The following is a 20,445-nucleotide window of genomic DNA, read 5'->3' as shown; positions in this document are numbered from 1 at the left end:
TGAGTATTAAGAAACCAAAACAATGGATCGGGAGCCATGGAAGGGTGCCCAGTGGCCCCAAATGCTCATTTGCTTTTAAGGTTGTTTGGGCTTTAATTAGCGAAGCCTTGACAGAGGGATTAAAAAACTTGAACTTTGAAAAAGAACAATTTGCAAGGCCAAATGGGAAGGATGACTGGAGGCAGACGGCAATGCATACCTCTGGGCTTGTTTAGCCAAGCATTAGAACTCTAAGCTTTGAGGCAGGGCTGGTGGTTTTATTCGAAAGGAAGGTTCAGATCACTTTATTCTGCCTTAGGCATGAGATAAACTTATCATGAAGAAACTGATAGAAAGAATGTCCCTCTTTTTGTCGTTTTAATCCTCCTGCATTTATCAAGAATCAATAGCTCACATTTCCTCCACGCTTGGTCCAAAGCATATTGAATTTCTTCGAGTTCCACCAAAGTGCAAGCTATTAAAATAGCAACCCAGTGCATAAATTGCCCTTCTCTGCTTCTCCCTGGTAGACTCCTGTGTAGCCTTCAAAATCATGTCCCCTCGTATCTTCTCTCTGAATCTTCTCTGAATTTTGTACCATCTACTTAAACCTACCCCTGCCTGCCTTTGCACTTATCCCACTGTGCTGCAATTATTTGGTAACATAGAATACATGCTATAGCATGCATGTACCTTGTATGTACAATTTAAATAAGAATAATTCTAAAAACATGCATAAACTGTTTAAAAAAAAACCCAAATTCAACAGATTACATTTTAAAGATCTTATTGTTTTTATTCAACAAGTCATGAGTCAGGACCCTCATCTAGCAGATAAAAAGAAGCTCCCAGAGGCTGTACAAAATGACAAGCAAAAAGGAATAGGGACAAGGAACTTATACTGGCAAAAAGTGGATTGGTTGTGGCAAGGTCACTTTCTTTGAGGGGTTGGCAGGGGTCTATCAGGCAGATTCCCATACTAGTGTTGATCAGGCAGTTCCTGACTGATTGGTTTAAGATTCCATTTCTAGGAAAGGCTGAAACTATAGTTAAGTCTTGGTTTGGTGACATAGGGCTTAGCATGAGTAATGCCGTTTGGGGCCTCTTGTCTTACTTTTGACAGTACCAAGCAAACAGCTTAAGAAAGAAAATTTGCCAATAACTCAAAATTTCCCGCGTGACTCACCCATCCCTTTACCTACTTGCACTGTAGAGGCAAATATTAAAAACATTTTATATTGATTATATCCTTTTCTTTCTAGCTTTACTGCATATGTTTGTATCCTTAAACAACATATGGTTTACTGTTGTCTTCTTGAACCTAATATAAAGAGAATCATATATGTTTTTAGGATTCATCCATATTGATGAATGAATCATGCATTCTTAATGGAGTGAAAATTGGTTCTGGGAGTACAGAAAACTCTCACTCTTTTAATGTATAAAGCAAAGATATGCATACAGTATATAAATAGACAGTTTGTCTATGGTGTTAAGGTTTCATAGGGGACTATTAGGAAAAAAATGTTTGTAAACATCTCTTAGGGGTATGATAATGAAAGAAAAATGGCTGAAAAACACTCTGTGAGTCATATATTTTCATTGCTACATAGCATCTCATTAGAGATTAGAGCACAATTTATCTATCTAATGTTGGTGGATATACAGTTTGTTTTCAATTTTTTTTGTTATTAAAATCATCTCGTGCCCACGAATTTGATAACCTTGATGAAATGGACCAATTCTTTGAAAGACACTAAATCTCACACAAAAAGGAATAGACAATCAGAACTCAAAGATTTCCTGAGTGCCTGGGTGTCTCAGTTGGTTGGGCATCCCACTCTTGGTTTCAACTTGGGTTCAACTTGGGTTGTGATCTCAGAATGCTGATATTAAGCCCCTTGTCAGGCTCTGCACTCATTGCGGAGTCTGCTTGAGAGTCCCTCTCTCTCCTTCTGACCCTCTCCCGACTCTCTCTCTCTCTAAAATAAGTAAATAAAATATTTGGGGTGCCTGGGTGGCTCAGTTGGTTAAGCATCCAACTCTTGATTTTGGCTCAGGTCATGACCTCAGGGTCTTGAGATTGAAACCCACATTCAGCTTCATGCTCAACATGGAGTCTGCTTGTCCTTCTCCCTCTGCTCCTCCCTCTCCTCTCTCTCTCTTCCGCTCTCTCAAATAAATAAATAAAATCTTAAAAAAAAAAAAAAAGAACTAGAAGAATTCCCAGTAAGATCAGGAAGAAAACAAGGACCTCTCTTCTCATCAGTACTTTTGAACATCCTATTGGAAATCATAGCTAATGCAGTAAACAAGAAAAAATTTTTAAAAGGTATGGAAATTGGGAAGGAAGAAAAGATACCATGGTTTTTGTTCGCAGGTGACATGATTGCCTTTATAGAAAATCCAAAAGAATCACCAAAAAAATGGAATTAACAAGAGAGTATAATAAAGTTGCAGATATAAGTTAATATACAAAAGTCAGCTACTTTTCTATATACCAGCAATGAAATGAAAAACACATTACCATTTACATTAACAACACCCCAAAAATGAAATACTTAGGTATGAATCGAGAAAAATGTATACAAAATCTATGTGAGGAAAATTAAAAAGCTATGATTAAAGAAATGAATATATAACCAAATAAATAGAGAGATATTCCTTGTTCATAGATGAGAAGACAATATCATCAAGATATCAGTTCTTCTAACTTTGCTGGATAGATTCAATACAATCACAACCAAAATCCCAGTGAGGTATTTTAGGGATATCAACAAGCTGATTCTAAAGTTTATATGGTGAGGCAAAAGACCTGGAATAGCTAAATCAGTAGTGAAGTAGAAGAACAAAGTTGAAGTGAAAAGATTGGAACTACCCAACTTCAAAACTTATTATAAATCTACAGTAATCAAGACAGTGAGCTGTTGGCAAAGAATAGGCACATAGGTCATCAGAGCAGAATAGAGAACCCAGAAATGGAACCATATGAATATAGACAACTGATCTTTAATAAAGGAGTAAAGACAATAGAGTGGGACAAATTATCTTTACAACAAAGTGTTGGACAACTGAACAACCACAGAAATCTACACACACAGGCCATACACCTATCACAAAAATCTACTCAAAATGGAGCATAATGAAAATCCCCCAAAAAGGTTGAAAATTGAAAGTTTACCATCAGAAGCTCCCTTGTGATAAGTCATTCAACTTTCAGACTCGGATGACATAATAATAATAGCAGGTGCACAATAACTTAGAATTTGCTCTCCCACCACCTTGTTACCCTCTAAAAACCATTTCATCTCTATCAAAATCCTGTTGACCAAAGGTAATACTCACATTTCGAATGTTATTAAATATTAAAGTGCAGTTTTAATTTTTATAACAGTATTTTTTTTAAGATTTTATTGATTTATTTGACAGACAGAGATCACAAGTAGGCAGACAGGCAGGCAGAGAGGGAGGGAAAGCAGGCTCCCCGCTGAGCAGAGAGCCTGATGCAGGGCTCGATCCCAGGACCCTGAGATCATGACCTGTGCTGAAGACAGAGGCTTAACCCACTGAGCCACCCAGGTGCCCCTATAACAGCATTTTTATTAATATCTGCTTGCTCCTACTTTAGCATTTTCTTTCTTCTACTTTCTCTGTGTTTGTTCTTCTGTTCTTATTCAAAGTTCTTAATTTTCAGCCCTTCTTTTTTTCTTATACGTTTATGAGACATTAATTTCTCTCAGTACTATTTTGCTTTTTACTATTTTACTTTTTCCATTATTTCTCATTATAAGTATTTTTAATTTCCATTGTGGTTTCTTTTTTTACCCATGTGTCTCCCCCCGAAATACACAAAGTTATTTTAATCATCTTTTTGTTATTGATTCCTGAAATATTCTTTTATGGTTAGGAATGTGGTCTGTATGATACTCTTTGAAATTTGTTAGGCCCTCCTTTATGGCTAAAATGTGCTATAGGCTCTATGTGTGCTTGGGAAAAAAAAAAAAATATGTATTCTCTAGTTACTGGTGTGGCATTCTAGAATGTCTGCTAGATCAAGTTTCTTAATTATACTGTACAAATCTTTTGTTTTACTCCTTGGCAGTGTAAGCTATCAATCACTAAGACAAATGTGCTAAATATCACTTAGTTTGATGTTTACTTGTCCATTTTTCTTTGTAGATTTGTTGATATTTGCTGCATATATTTTGGAATATGCTTAGGTGCATACAATTTAGAATTATATTACATTCTGTATCTCACTTTTGGGTTTTTTTGCCTTAAAATCTATTCTGACTAGTATTAATATAATTACGTCATCTTTCTTTTGCCTGGAGCATCAGTCAGGGCCCAGTTAAGAAAACAGAAACCTCCTTAAATATCTAAATAGAGGTAATTTAATTCAAGAAATAGGTTACCCACATAATAGATCTGAGAAGCCCACCATGGATCGTGAGGCAACTTGGAAATTAGCAACAGCAAGAAGCTGCTACCACTCATAGGGAGGGAAACCAAAGGGGACACAGAGTGATATTCATGCCCAGGGTTCGTGGCCGCCCAACAGAGGTGGAACCACAGTGACCAAGAGGGGGCTAGAGCAATAGAGGAGATACCACAATACTGCAGACTCTGCCTGAAGGAGAGGAGAGAAGAAACCCCAGGTGATGGCCTTTTCCTGCCAGTCCAAACTCAGCTTCCCACTGACCCAGCACAGACAGAAACCAGGGACCTGGGGAAGGCAGATACGGAGCATCAGCACCACTTTGGTTTGACGAATAGAAGCCCCTTCACACCAACCACTCTGTCCTTTTGACATGTCCTAACTTAACACTGCTTTACCTTATGACACAAAGAGATGTCCCAGGCTCATCTCGTCCTTTTTCCGCAGTCCTCCAGGGAGATCTTTGTCACCCTGCTCTGGCCCAACTGCTTATGCAGGTGCCCCATCTGGAGCACAACTCTCCTTAACTGCTTGGGCTCTGATTCCTCTTGCTTCCTCAGAGCAAGATAATGAGGACATGAGTCCAAGGGAAATGGCTCAAGGCTTTTTCAGACGTCCACATCTTAATGTTCTAGGTTGGGCTCCTGGGAACTGAGTATAAATGGATTTTGTTTTGGAGCCCGGTGGGATAATCTGTATCTTTTAAATAGATAGTATAGTTCTTCCTCATTGATTTTGATCATTAGTATGTTTAGATTAAATTCTACCAACTTCCTGAGTACTTTCTATCTGTCCCTCTTCTCCCACTTGTTTGTTTTTTATTTGTTTTGCTTCTTTCTTACCTTCTTTTAGATTGATTTAGGGTTTCTTCCCCCCCCTTCCCTTATTCCACTTTTCCCCCTTCCTGCTAGTTTGTGTGTTACACACTCTATTTTTGTCCTTTTAGAAATTACCCTCAATTTTTAGCAAACATTTTTAGTTGAACAAGCTTTAAAGTAAAGTCCTTTCTTTTCCACTTCTTTTCTATTTTCCCCTCCTCTTTACTCCCTGTTTTATAACCCCATGTTTTATTTCCCTTCTTTTTCCCCCCCCTCCCCTCCCTTTCAAAATGATTTGGTCCCCCCCCCCCAAAAAAAAGATTTGGTCCCAAATCCATTAGGTGGGCCTGGCAAGGTAGATGACCCCATCAGGGTGGAGGTGGCAGAACTCAACAGGGGCAAGAAGCTATCTCCATGGGGGAGCAGGAACAGCGCATGTGGTATGACAACCTGGCACAGAGTGTCAAAGAGGGCGTCCTTGGAGGAGGTTGCCTGGAGCAAGGTGTTGGAGCCTGACCATAATGTGTAGGGCGACCTTATAGATGAGAAATTTGGTGAGGAATATTGAAGCTTGAGTGGGTGGCTTGGGAGTACCCTCAGGAAGGAGATCTACCAGAACAAGGAGGTATCCATGGAGGAGGCGGGAGGTACGGTTGTGGCAGGGAGTAAAGACAGGCTTCTGGCTCAGGATATTGAAAGTTTCAGAGTGAAGAGTCTTATGTGAGAAGGCAGCCTGTGGGGTGTCAAAGCCCATGCTGTTAACGAGAGCTTGCAGGCAAGATGGTGGTCCTACATAAGGCATCAGAGCCAGAGCAGGATGAGAAGATTTCCCTGAGGTGGCCACAGAGAAAGAGCAAGATGAGCCTGGAATGTTTTTTTATACCCTAACGTAGGAAAGTACTCAAAGGATGCTGGGGACATTTCAAAATAATACAATAGCTAGCTTGAAGAGGCTTTCGTGGATAAAGTTGACAATTTAAACATCAAAATAATTAATAAAAGTAATGGATTATTAAGCACTTAATAAAATAAGAAAGCATGAGTCCATATGACATAAATAAGTGAATAAATTGAAATTTTGATGAAGAATGAGGTATTTATGTGGTTCCATTACACTTTCCATCATGTACTTTTTAACTACCAAAGGAAAAAAGAGTAGCTTTTCTACAATGAGTGGAGAAGCTTGGCCCATATAATTTTAATCAAGTGATCAGATTTACCATCCTCAGAAAAGGACAGCCACATGACAGAATGCAACAATATCGGTTCTGTGCTATTTCTGCCAAAGATGCATTAACTTAAATCTAATCACAGGAAAACATCAGACAAATCCAAATGAGGGAGATTCTACAAAGTAACTGGTCCATAATTTTCAAGTGTCAAGGTCATGAAAGTCAGAGAAAAATTATTGAATTAAACTAAAAAGACGTGACAAGTATGCAATACATGATTCTTTTTTCCCCCATTTTATTTTCTTTCTTTTCAGTGTTCCAAATATTCATTGTTTATGCACCACACCCAGTGCTCCATGCAATATGTGCCCTCCACAATACCCACCACCAGGCTCACCCAACCCCCCCCACGCTCCCCCCTCCAAAACCCTCAGTTTGTTTCTCAGAGTCCACAGCCTCTCATGGTCTCCCCCTCCAATTTCCCACAACTCATTTCTCCTCTCCATCTCCCAATGTCCTCTGTGTTACTCCTTATGCTCCACAAGTAAGTGAAACCATATGATAATTGACTCTTTCTGCTTGACTTATTTCACTCAGCATCATCTCTTCCAGTCCCGTCCATGATTCTGAACGGGATCTTTTTGCTATAAAAAATATTAAGACAGGTGGAAAAATGTGGATAGGTATGAGGATTAGATGTAGTAATGTATCAGTGTGAATTTACTGATCTAATGGTTAATTTGGCTGTGTAGGAGCATGTTTTGTTTGTAGGAATCACACACTTAAGTATTCAGGTCTGCCACTTACTCTCGATTGCTTTAGGAGAAAAAAAGTATCCTGTAAGTTTGAAAATAAATATTTTAAGATAATTGATATTTTTACAGTTCTGTGAATCATGTTGCAAGAGATTAGGTCACTAAATCTATTCATCTCCCACTTGACTTAAATATTACTGTACTGGATTTTCATTTTATCTTTGTTTGTTTTGGTCCAATATAATAAACATTATTCTTTTATGCATCAAGGTTTCTCTAGATTTTCCCATATATTTATATATTTTTTGTTAACAACTACTACTAATGCCATGGGCTTTCCTTCTGAGGTTATTTTCATTCTCTCAAAAGAAAATCTTTCAGAAGTTCCTTCAGTGAGAGAACATCTATGGGTAGCACGTACTTTTTTGTGTACCTGAAAATGTTTGCATATAACTCACATTTGTGAAATATAGTTTTGCAGGTTATAGAATTCCAGAGTAAGAATGATTTCCTTTCAGCACCTTGACATATTCTTTGTCTTTTGCTTTCTATTGTTGCTTTTAAGAACTGTATTGTCATTCTAATTATTGTATCTTTGTAGTCAATCTATCTTTTCATTCTGGACAGTGTCAAGGTTTTTACTTCGTTTTTGGTACTTTGCAGTTTCACTACAAAGTCCTCAGGGCTTTCTGAATCTGACATTTGGTATCTTTTATGAATTTTAGAAAACTGTCAGCCATTATCATGTTGAATATTAACTGTTCCCAAATCTCTAAGCAATTCCAAAATGCCAATAAGCATTTATTTTACCTTTGCAATCTGTCTTCCTTGTCTCCTGAACTTCTTTCATAGTTTTTATCCTCTACATTTCTCAGAATTTCACTATTTTTATTTAAATGTATTAAAATATCATTTTATATTCCAAATCATATAATTCTAGCATCTGTAGTCTTTGTGGGTCAGATTCTATAGTTTGTTGTTTCTACTGACTTTCAATCATGATGGCTTATTCACTCATATGTTTAGTCATTTTTTATTGTTGGCCCATGTACTTTGGAACTATTATCCACAGTAATTTTTTGAAGCCTGGATTTAAAGTCTAGTCTTCCAAATGGTTTTTCCACTGTTTCTTCCAGACATCTGGTAGTATTATTACTTGAGACCCTTTAAATTACATTCTTACTTTGTTGTTTTTCAGGCCCAAATCTGATATAGTATAGGCTTATGCTTATAGATTCCTAGGAAAGATATTTCTCCCACATCAACCTAGAGCAATGACCCAGAAATTCACGTACTCCTATAATATCTCTCTGTAGGGTGGGCTTTTCTTTCTCTACTTCACATCTGGGGGGTACTGTCATATAGAGTTTCTACTGGTTTTATGTAGAAGGTCAGAAGTCCCTCAATTTATTCTCCTTCCATTTTCAGATCCAGAAATCTCTTAAGTAGGTGTTACTCTGAAAGGCCAAAGGACCCTGGTAATTTACCAGGACTGAATTTCTTTCACCACTCTAAAGTGGTAGGGTCTGAGAATCAGACTTGATTTAAAGAAAACAAAAAACTACCCTAGGCACTAATCAAAGAAAACTATAGAATATTTCCCCACTTTCAGTATGAAGTAATTCCACCCCTTCCTGGCTCTCCTATAGCAATGTGAATCAAAGAATCTAAAGAAAACAACAAAGTAGCAAAATAGGAAGGTGCCACATCTGGTATAAGAGGGCAAGTCATGACAAGATAACTTCCTCCAAAGCCATTTGTAACTACTATACTCCTTTCTACGGTTTCTCCCAAATTCCAAGTATGCTGATTATTTATTCATAAAAAAAAATTACACAGAAGTTACTACTAACTAGATTGAAAGTTCTTTGAGAGCAACAACAGCACCTGGTTCTAGAGAGCCTAGAGCAGGACTGCTGGGCATGCAGAAAAGAAAAACAATATAGATTACTTGGTTGATTGACAAAGTGTATCATATAAACTTTAATTGAGAGGAAATAATATAACACAGAAATAAAGCACACTGACTATGAGTCAGGTCTCCTGGCATCAAATCCAGGATCAGATATTGTTAGAAATAAGATCTTAGACAAACCTTCTCTAAGGTCAGTTTTTAATCTGGAAAATGGGAAAAAAAAAGCAGTAGTTTTATTTTGTTTTGTTTTGTTTTTAATGAGGAACTTCTAAGCTAATTTGAATGAATTGATTATTACGGAAAGGATTATGGGTGTTCAGAAAATCTCTCTAGGAAGCAATTGCAGAGGAGTGGGCCCTGAGCAAAGCTTTGGAAGATGGCGAATATTTGGATGGTCAGGAACGAACCCAAGAAACTTCTCACACAGATGTATTTGGCTTCCTGATTCCAGAGGGGTTAACAGAACTCCTAAAGCCACTTTGGATTTCAATTTCCCTCCTGATTCATGGAGGGAATACCAAGTAGTACTTATGGACTCTGGATTCATTGCCTGGGATTAAATCATAGAATCATAGGTCTAGCTAGCTGATTGCTTATGTTTAAAAAAGAAAGAAAGAAAGAAAGAAGACTAAACCTCAGATTTTTTATTTGAAAAGTGGGAGAGTGCTTATTTCACAGGGTTATTGAAAGGATGGAATGAAACCACCAATATAAGTAGCATAGAGTAACTATTCAAAAGTATAATTTTTAAATTCATTTTTTAATTCTTGGTATTATTACCATTTTCTCCTATTTCATTCTCAAGTCCTGACTCTCTGGAGTATTGCTACACTTACTTGATCGGCCTTCCTCATCCACCCTTTGCCCTACGTGGAAGAACACATTTCCTGATTAAAGGGGTACATCCTGTGAAGATGACTGTGAAGGCAAGTCTACAATAGACAGAGAGACAATGCATTCTTGTTCAGAGCAGCCACCAACAGTGATGACAACAGCTTTCAATGGGCTGGGGTCAAAGATCAGCTGTCCTTCTGTCACGTCATTCTTCTTCTGGCTCCCAATGGAGTTCATTAGGAACTCAATCTCAAGTCTAAAATTCAATCAAAGCCCATTCACACGGGCCCAAGCCAAGGATACCAAATGAACAAATTCATAAGGCAAAACAAAGTCTTCACTCACTCTTCTGAACAGTGAGTTTACCATCCCTTTGGTGGTTGTGGAAACATGGGGCAGCTGCTACCAGCCAGGTAGAAGGTACTGGGAGAAGTTGGTGATTCAAGCCCTACAGGTGGGAGTTGGGAATTAGCAGGAGGGCTAGATGGAAACCCTGGACACCCTCAGGGAACACTAGAGTGAGATTCAACAAGGTATATCCAGGTGGGCATCCAAGGAAGATCAAAATGCTGAGCTAAACTAAAAGTGAGAAATGTGACCACAGAGGCTGTTTCTGACAAAGATCTTTTCTTATCTCAGCCTCATGGAAAACATGCTCCCTTGGAAACTGTTAGAGTAGTTGATGTCCTTCCTATGCTCCTCAGGGCACATGCATGACATTTGTCCTGGTTGCAGCTGGAATCCATCCTTTATGGCACAGTGTATCCCTTGATTCCATTGTCTGCTGGGAGAATGCCCAGATACTGAAAGTGTGCAAGAAATACTTTTCAATTACTGTACATACATTCTGACATGCTGTGTGGCCTTCACCAATTTGCTGCACAATCTGTCTTGATAGTACCCACAGAGCAGGTTTCTTGACAGTATAGATAAAGTTATTTCTCTTTTTTGTTGGCTAGGTCTCTTTTTGTAGGCTCAACTCACCAAAGGAGCTGTGCAGGTCAGAATGTAGCAGAAAGAAGCCTGAGTGGTTGCCACTAAAAGAGGGTGAGAATGAAAAGAAGAAATATGGATGGGGCCCCCATAATGTGCCTTGGCTAGCAGAAACTCCACTCCACAAAGGGAAGGATGTATCTAAATCAGAGAGACCCAGCAATCAGATCAGCATGAATGACTCTGCCAGGTATACCTAACACTCTTCTTCCCCTTAGTGCGGTTGATTATTTTCTCTTGGAGAACAATCACATTATGAATGCTAACTATTTCCAACCATTATGCTCAATGCTCTAAATACATGACCTTTCTTTTGGTTTTTGGCTCAAGGGGGCGACGGTGCAATTGTCTTTGACCATCCCAAATCCAGGTTCGTCTGACACCAGCTGTCTCCACCATGCTAAGTTTGACTGGAATGAGATCAAAATTGTATACCTGGGGTGTACCCATGGGGAAGTTGGTCTGCCCTGGTCCCGACGGTGAAAAGGTTGGTGATGACATTGCCAAGGCAATCAGTGATTGGAAAGATCTGAGGATTACAGTAAAATTGACCATTCAAAGCAGACAGGCCCAGATAGCGGTGGTATCGTCGTCTGCCTCTGCCCTGATGATCAAAGCCCTCAAGGAACCACCAAGAGACAGAAAGAAACAGAAAAACAGGGAGCACAGTGGAAATATCACTTTTGATGAGATTGTCAACATTGCCTGACAGAGGCAGCACTGATCTTTAGCTAGAGAACTCTCTGGAACCTTTAGAGATACACTGTGGAATGCCCAATCAGTGGGCTGTAATGTTGATGGCCGCCACCCTCATGACATCACAGATGACATCAATTAGTGGTATAGTGGAATGCCCAGCCAATTAAACACTACAAAGGAAAATATTTCAATAAAAGATCAAGTGACAATCTAAATAAATAACCTTTTTTAATACCCATAATAACCTCATTAAGTTGATATAATCTTCTCTCTTTTTCAGATGTGACAATCAATATTTAGGCCTAAGGTTCAAACATAGGCTGGGGGGAATCTAAATTCCATGCTTTCAATGACATTGCTATCAATCTTGGTTTCTAGAAATGCAAAATCTGTCCTCTTCTGTCTGCAGCTTGGTGTGGTTCCTCAATAGCCAAGGATGCCACAAACAGCCTCAGAAAAACAGAGGCAGGATATTTGGTCACTTTTTATAGCTTTGGATACTTAATGATATATAATTTTCTTATTAAATTTCTATAAACCTATATTGCATCAAGACAAAGTTATTTCTTCTTATTCTGACCCATCTCATGTATCATTACCAGAAGAGTCTGGTCTAGTTACTCCTCTGCTTGGGAACCAACTAATATCCTCTAGCTGTCCCCAGGGCAATGGGCACAACTGAATGTCTAAAACTGGCCACACCCTGCCTTTCCAGGCTGACTTCCTGTTGCTCTAGTTCCAGCTCTGCGATTTCAACTATGTATTTCTACAACGATCAGTATTTTAGACTAGATGAGGTCTGTTTTAAGCATTTTCTTGGTCTGCATAGAATCTCACTTCAAGAAGGATTCTGTGCTTATATGAAGTTTGAAAAATACTTCTTTCACCCAACTACACCCCAGTTCATTCACCTGAATGAAGGAATCTCCCTACTTTACATCATGGGTCAAGGTTATCTTTCTTCTAAACTGTTCTTCCTTCCAACACTGCCTCTTGATACCATGCAAGTCCTTCAAGGCCTGGTTGAAATGCCACTGCCTCCCTGTCCTTTATGCACTTCCATAGCTCTTTGTTTGCACTGCTCTTGTAGAATTTGCCACTTCAAACCTGTGGTGTAGTTATTTGTGTCCATCTCATCTTATCCCTCCCACTTGATTCTGATATCCTATCCTGGTGGGGGGGCAGGTAGAGACCATATCCATATCTCCATTATATCTGTGTGCTACTGTTATGTTCTAAACATGCCAGGCACTTAGTAAATATGTGCTGATTTGAACTTACCTGACATTGATAATTTTAAGCAATGGCTTTGGTGAACACCATCTTTAGTTCTTGGAAGATATTATGGTTTAATATGCTCCCCCTGCCAAAAAGAGATATGTTGGAGTACATCCCCTGTACCTCAGAATGTAACCTTATTTGGAGATAGGTCTTTATCAAAGTAACCAAGCTAGAATGAGGTCATTGGGATCGGTGCTAATCAAAGCAACTGGTGTCCTTATAAAAAGGGGAAATTTGGACACAGAGATGACACACATAGAAGATGATGTGTAGATACAAGAAGATGGCCATCTACCAGTCATGATGGGAGACTTGGAACAGACCATTTCTTTACAGCTCTCAGAAGGAATGGCATCTTGATTTTAGATTTCTGGCATCTCGAACTGTGAGATAGTACTTTTCTCTTGTTTAAGCCATGCAGTGTATGGTACTTTGTTGTGGCAACCAGAGCAAACCAATATGGAAGCCAAGTTGTTCCAGGGACTATCAAAAGTATCCTGTGCCCACCTTTCTAGTCCATGCCTGATTTCAGAGGTAAGCCAGTAAGTATTACATTCATTTTCTTCCTTCAAAGGATCTTTTATCCAGGCAGGAGGGTTCCAGATTTTGTTTTGTTCTGTTCTGTTTATTTTTTATAGATATACTTTGATAACTTTCTTTAACTGAAGGTCTATTGAGGGTCAGGTATGGTACTAATGCTGGAATACAGCCTGGTCACTCATGCTTTAGTTCTGTCATTCTCCAAGTTTTCAGATTCCTTAAGCACAGTAACAGTGGCTTTTGTTTTTTATATCCTCACTAGCATCTCTCCATCTATATGATGCACAGTATGAGCAATGAAATAGCAGTGATTCTCCACTTCCTCTGAATTCCACTGTGGGATGTCCATTCCTTCTGACCCTTATCACTCACTAACTCTTTTTACAGTTAGGTGTGTGTGCATGTTTTATCTTTTCCTCTAGAATGTCAGTTTCTGAGATGGAATCCATGCATGAACAATAACTAGAACTCAGTAACAAATACCCATCAACTGGACAGATGGATGAATAGATAAAAGGGGGTTGGGGGAGAGCAGTGGCTAGACACCTAATCTTGGAAATAAGAGGGGAAAACTTAGTCCAAATAGGAAAAGGGAGGTGGATCATCATTCTTTGCCTCCTGATTTAAATACATGAAGCTGAGGTACGCCTGGGGCTCATTTATAGTTATTTATAGCCACAATGTCAGAATTTAATGGACACAACCTAAAGATATATGAGGGAACCTATGGAATATTCATTTTGCCTGTCACTGACTACTAAGGGCTTCTAAGAAAAACCATTTAGATTAATAATAATAATAATAATAATAGCTAATGTTTATTGATCTCTCGCTATGGGCCAGCCACAATGCTAAGAGTTTTTATACATCATTTCATTTATTCCTCCCAACAACCCTGTACGAGAGACGACGTATTAAAAAGAGAGCTTCATGAAATGTTAAGTAAAATACTCAAGGTTCCAAGACAGGAAGTGGTGGAGCTGGGATTCCAGTTCAGTTGGTGCAGTGCCAGAGCCCAAGCTTATGACCTCTGCTACAAAGACTCATTTATAAAATGTACTTGCCGGAAGCAGCCAAAGCTTTAGTCCTGTTTGCAAGGTTGTCTTTTGTGACAAAAATTATGAAAAACTTTTGTTGTCCTGTGAATGCTATTTTGTTGTACAATGGATACTATTTCCTGTCTATCGGTCTGTATCTAATTAAAGAAAGATGAGGAGATATATTGATAAGGATACCTTGGTGAGAATAGAATAGCAAATGTTTCATGTGAAGTTTGGTTCTTCATATCTACTGGTGCTCAATAAATGTTAATTTAATTGAATTGCTTTCGATTTGCCTGAACAGACAAGAGTTATTTCTGGATGGCAGCATTCAGATGCTATTTGCTCCTAGTGGTGATTTAAAGCAAAAGCCAGCATCATTATCGTAATAGAGATTGGAATCTGTGGAAATACAGGGAAAGGAGGAGTCGCTTTGAATTGTATGTTATGGGGTAGCCCTTGCAAATGTATCAAGGCTTTTAGCTTAGAAGTCAATGCATTCTTCTTTGTTGTTTATTCAGCAAATATTTTTTGAGTACCAGGTGCTGTTGTGCACCCCATGGATTCAAATCCAGTAGTAAACAGGACAGTGAGGTTCTCTGTCCTCACTGAGCTTATAGTCTGGAGGGGGAGACAAGTATTAAACAACAGGCAGTTATAGTCCTGTGTAGGGGGGGCAGTGTCGGCAGAAATAGAGAGTGCTATGGGAGCACGTGGGAGAAGCAACTTGCCCACACCCAGGAAGTCAAGAAAGACTATAAATTCTAGAATCTTTGAGTAAAATTTTTGAAGAACTCAATTTTTTAGATGAAAGTGGAATTTTATTTCATAAAGCATATGGCTGTTAAAGGTACTTTTATTAAATTTGAAAGATGACAGAAGACTTTAAAAATATCATCTTGGCCAAATGGCTCGTTGTCCCTATAGGGGCAGGGCCACTGCTCGGACGCTCACAAAAACTGAGGCGCCACCACCAGGGGAATGGACTGTGCTTCTTCATCCAAAGAGGGGTTTCCTGAGCTCAGAAATGCTTCATGTTAGAAGAGGGCATTACTGTTTTTCTAAATCTGGCCTAAATGACACCAGATAGTCTGTTAATTGTTAATTTAAATGCCTTTTGTGGCACAGTTTCTGCGGGTGTATATGTCTTTTAATCACACCTCACAGCGATGGGAGTTATCTGAGAGGAAAGCTTTCTAACAACTTTTTTCATCTTTGGATGCAATTTCAGAACAGCGCTCTATGGCAGTGAGAGTCTATTAGAATATCTCTTATCTAATACAAAAACATAGTTCCTTTGCCACCGAATCTTCCAGTTCACAAATGCTGAGAGTTTCAATGATATTACAAACATATAGTTCGATGCAATTTAAAACCTATTTTTAAAACAGCCTAGTGGATTCATTTCCAGTGCCTAGATCCAGCTTTCTGTGTGTTGAGATGCCACCTAGTGGACCACACTGCATACAAAAAGTTAACCTAATAGGAGTTAGACTTCAGCATTGCCTTCCTAAAATTTGAGGTCCAAGGGACAAATCTTAGCTAGTGCACTCTCTAAATTTAAAAAGGTAACATTATATATTCAGCACAGGTTCAGCTTGAAATGAACCAAATTTGGAATTCCCTTCAAACATTCTGTCAAGTAAGATTTAAAAGGAGAGTGTCGGAAAATATTTGCGTGAAAGGATTGGTTTTGAGCTACCAATCCTTTGGTAGGTGGTCGTGGAAAGAGAAGCTGTGCAAAATAGAAGTGGCCTATTTTAAATAAGATGACTAGGATGTGGATCAAATAGAAAAAAACTGATTTTGGAACTCAAAGCAGATAACAATTTTACAGATACATTATGTTTCACAACCTCTTACATCTTTAGTGCACCTGTGGGTTTAGAGAAGTCTTACTGACTCTCTACCATGTGCTGAGCGCAAAGCTGGAGACTCAGATAGAAAAATGAGCAAAACTGAAGAGGAATCCTGTCCTGAGGAAGCAGAACATTCTGGATTTTGCCACTTTATTTTACAGCTGGGATTCTGTCACTATTTCATCCATGTTTTCTTTGGTGCAATCCTAACAGAAAGGATTGTTCTGTTACTAAAGGCCAAAGAAAGCTCGGCTGAGATGATTTGAGATCACTGACTTTCCAGAATTCCAGCACTCTTAGGAGAGTTGTTGCATTTATGGCAATAGACTTTTTGAGGTGCTTTGATCTATTATCTGACTAAAGATCAGATAAATCTTAACGTCTTCCTACTGTGGGGCTTTGGGAGAATTATTTGTACTCACCTGGGATTGGCCGAGACTCACCTTTCATGGAGTGCTCCAATCATTTCCATTAGGCCCAGACTTCAAGAGTTAAAAGGGCTTAAGACAATGGAAAGAACCACTGTCCACCTAACCAAAAATTCAGTGTACACCTTAATTCAGATGATTCCCCAGGATGATGTGAGTGGAGGGGGAGAAGTTGGGGGACACTGAGCTGAACTACCTCCTCTTCCATCACTGTGGTTGAAGCAGTAATTATCCTCAACTCTCCTTTGAATCCCCAAGCCTCTCCCTGGAAAACAACTTCAAAATTTCCCAGATATCTAAATCTAAAAAGCAACCTGATGATTTGAGCAGAAAAGAGTTAATGGAAGGACCATGATATTTATCACGGCCCCCCCACCAATCCTCCCTTAGTTTTGATAGACTCTTAAGTCTTAGGATCCAGCAGTATAATCTCTATCAAAGATGTTTGTGAATGTATGCACGACGCAAGTGGAATGGACTAGTAATGAGAGGCCTGGTGCTGCAGATTGTCCAACAGGTTGTTAAAGAATGGGAAAATCTTGATGCCAACAGGTCAGGAGAAATGGAAAAAAAAAAAAAAAAAAGCTAATAGAGTGTTTAGCTGCATTGAGAAGTTTAGTCAAGTGGATAGAGCACAGTTTTGGGCTCAGGGACACCCAAGTGTGGATCTCATTACTACCACTTAGTGGTGGGGGTTTTGGGTGAGTGACTTATCCTCTTAGAACATCATTCTCCCCATCTGTAAAAGGGGATAATAACAGAGCTCCTAAAAGAGCTCTTCTAAGGATTAAGTTAAATATTATAAGTAAAGTACTTATCACAATGCCTGGCATATGGTGAGTTATAAATTAACTCAGCTATAACTATTATGACTTTAATAATCATTTGGTATTTAGCTATTAGTGAAATTCACTTGGATGATGCTTGACTACTGCATTCAGTAAGTGGGCTATGCTATGATAAATGAGAGATAAGTCAAAGAAGTTTTTGACCAGCTGTATCATGAAATTATGTTTCACAAGGTCTATGTGAGAAAGTTACAGCTTTGGAGAAGCATCATACTGGACTTTAACTACTGAAAATCTGTCATGTGGGAGAAGAGTTACGCTTGTTCCTTGTAGCCCCAGACAGAGAACAAATCAGAACAATACAAGTTCTAAGCATTTATATTTCAGGTCAATATAAGAATTTTCCTTAGAATATGCTGTCTAGGAAGGCAGTAAATTTCCTGTCTGTGGAGGTGTTTAAATCTGGATGATCAGTGCCATGGTATTGTTTGTGGGGGAGAAGGCTACACTCTGAACACTAGATGAGTATCTCAATTAGGAGTTGGTCCAAATCTCCTTCAATCCTGAGATTCTCTCATTCTAGGAGAGAAGAGAAAGACAAGAAAGAAGTGATACAGGTTAGAGATGGAGGGAGGCAGCCATCCTTGTTTCCTTCCTTTCTTCTCTTCCTCCTCTGTGGTGTGGGATTTAGTGATGGCCACCATTAGTCCTTAAAACACCTTTGTGAAAATTGTAAAATGAAATCCAATGGTATTCATGCTGGGCTGCTGCAATACCACAGTTGCAGAGGACACCAAAGATGACAATGTCTTCATGAAAATTATATGAAGAGTTTCTTCAGGAGTGCCTGGGTGGCACAGTTGGTTAAGTGGCTGACTCTTGGTTTTGGCTCAGGTCATGATCTCAGGGTTGTGAGATGGAGTTCCAGATCAGGCTCCTCCCTCTGGCTTTCTCCATTCCACCCCCTAACCTCTGCTCCTCTCTCTTGCTATCAAAATAAATAAATAAATAAATAAATAAATAAATAAATATTTTTCTTTAAAAAAAGGAAGAAGAAGAAGAAGAAGAAGAAGAAGAAGAAGAAGAAGAAGAAGAAGAAGAAGAAGAAGAAGAAGAAGGAAGCTTTTCCTCTTGGCTGAAGTGTGGTGAGAGGAATGAAAACTGAACTTCAGCCCCCACTTGCCTTCCCAGCTGGGCACTCCAATGTAGTAGATATTCTGCACAATGTATGCAACAATCTTCAGTGTGTGTGTGTGTGTGTGTGTGTGTAGACTGGTCTCTTCTCAGAGCATTATCACCTGTTCAGCAATGTACTTGGCAAGTCTTAGAGAAAAAGAGGTTGGAGATGAAACCTGGGCACTACTTTCCCTTGCAGAGTCACTTAGTGCGGAAAAATTGGTCATCACTTTTAAGTCTCCTTTAGCCCTTAGAATCTGGGAATGTGCCTTGAGCAACATGATCATTATAATGAAAAGCATGTGGCTTAAAACAAAGTGGAAATCCTGTGGAATGTGCCAAAGCACAGTAATGATGGACATACATGTGTTTCGGCCACCAGCATATACTTTCCTTCTTTAGAACATCCCAATTTCCCTCGTGCCTGATTGGGGTAGGAGTGTAATTTCAGGGACTGATCTTCTATGGATTCTTCTTTTCCCTGCCCTCATACAGCCAGAATTTGGCCACGTAAACTGATATTGGCCAAACAAGCATGATCTCCTCTCCTGAGACTTGGAATTTTGGCCTATTGACTTGACACCAAAGGAAATCATCCCCCTAGCTGGCTGCCCGGGGGACGGAGGGTGGCTGCATCTCCACTCTATTTTGGAGGTTGCCTTCTGTTTGTTTCTTGGAGTTTCTGTCCATTTCCAAGCTCTGGCATCCCTTCAATCTTTCTAGTGATCTCCTGGTTGCTTATATCAATAGTAAATTTGTGTTACTTGCAACCAAGATTCCAACTGGTATACCAGTGTGAAAGTTGAAAATAGCAGGCATCCATTAATAACATGAAATGCTGTGAGTCAAAAATCTCCATTGCTAGAGACTATGGTCTTTTCATGCCAGGATTATGCTTCACCTGTTGGTCCAAACACCATTCCTACAATAACAACAATCATTATGTTAGCTTATATTTATTAAGCACTAATTGAGTATTAGGCTAAGTGTTTTACATACGTCACCACTTCTCATTCTTACAACAATGCTTCTAAAATAAGTGATAATATTATACTTATTTTAAAGATAAGGAAACTGAGGCTTGGAATAACTTGCCCCAAGATGAAGTTAAGAAGTGGCAGAGCCAATATTTAAACCTAAGTGTGGGTCACTTCAAGAATTGTGTTTATAACCACTCTGCTATTCTGCCTTCCTGACTTATACCTAGTGAACATTTGCTCAATATTTTTCCAAATAATGAGGTAGTCATGATAAATCAAATAATAGGAAGTTGAGAAAACCCACATATTTCCAAATTACGAACGAGCTTTAGGAAAAGATTTCGGTTCAGCCCGTTTATACACAGCCACATCTCAGAGCTTGGTATTTATGTGTTACCATCAGGACTCCATGTTTCCCTCTGTTCTTGGCTCATGGGGGTAGCCATGATATCTCAGCTGGGTCTTTCCTGCCTGTTAAATATCTACTGCACTGAGCATTCTCCAAGCTCCCAGCAAGTTCATTAGTTACCTGAAAATACCTACCTCATCTGTCATCAACACTCAAATGGCCTGCGGGATTTTTCATTTCCACTCCATTTTCCAAACCCTTCCTAGCATTTACCTTCCACATCTGGAATCAATCCTGACCAGAAGCAAAATGCTGAACGGTTGGGCTCCTCCCAGGGCCGCTTTTCTCCCGAGGAGTGACAAGAATATGTTGTGTATGAATTAGCCATTCTCTTCCTGAGG

The sequence above is a fragment of the Martes martes genome (genome assembly GCF_963455335.1).
Source record: "Martes martes genome assembly, chromosome: 10".
NCBI classification, from domain to species: domain Eukaryota; kingdom Metazoa; phylum Chordata; class Mammalia; order Carnivora; family Mustelidae; genus Martes; species Martes martes.
Note: the sequence above shows the minus strand (reverse complement) of the source record.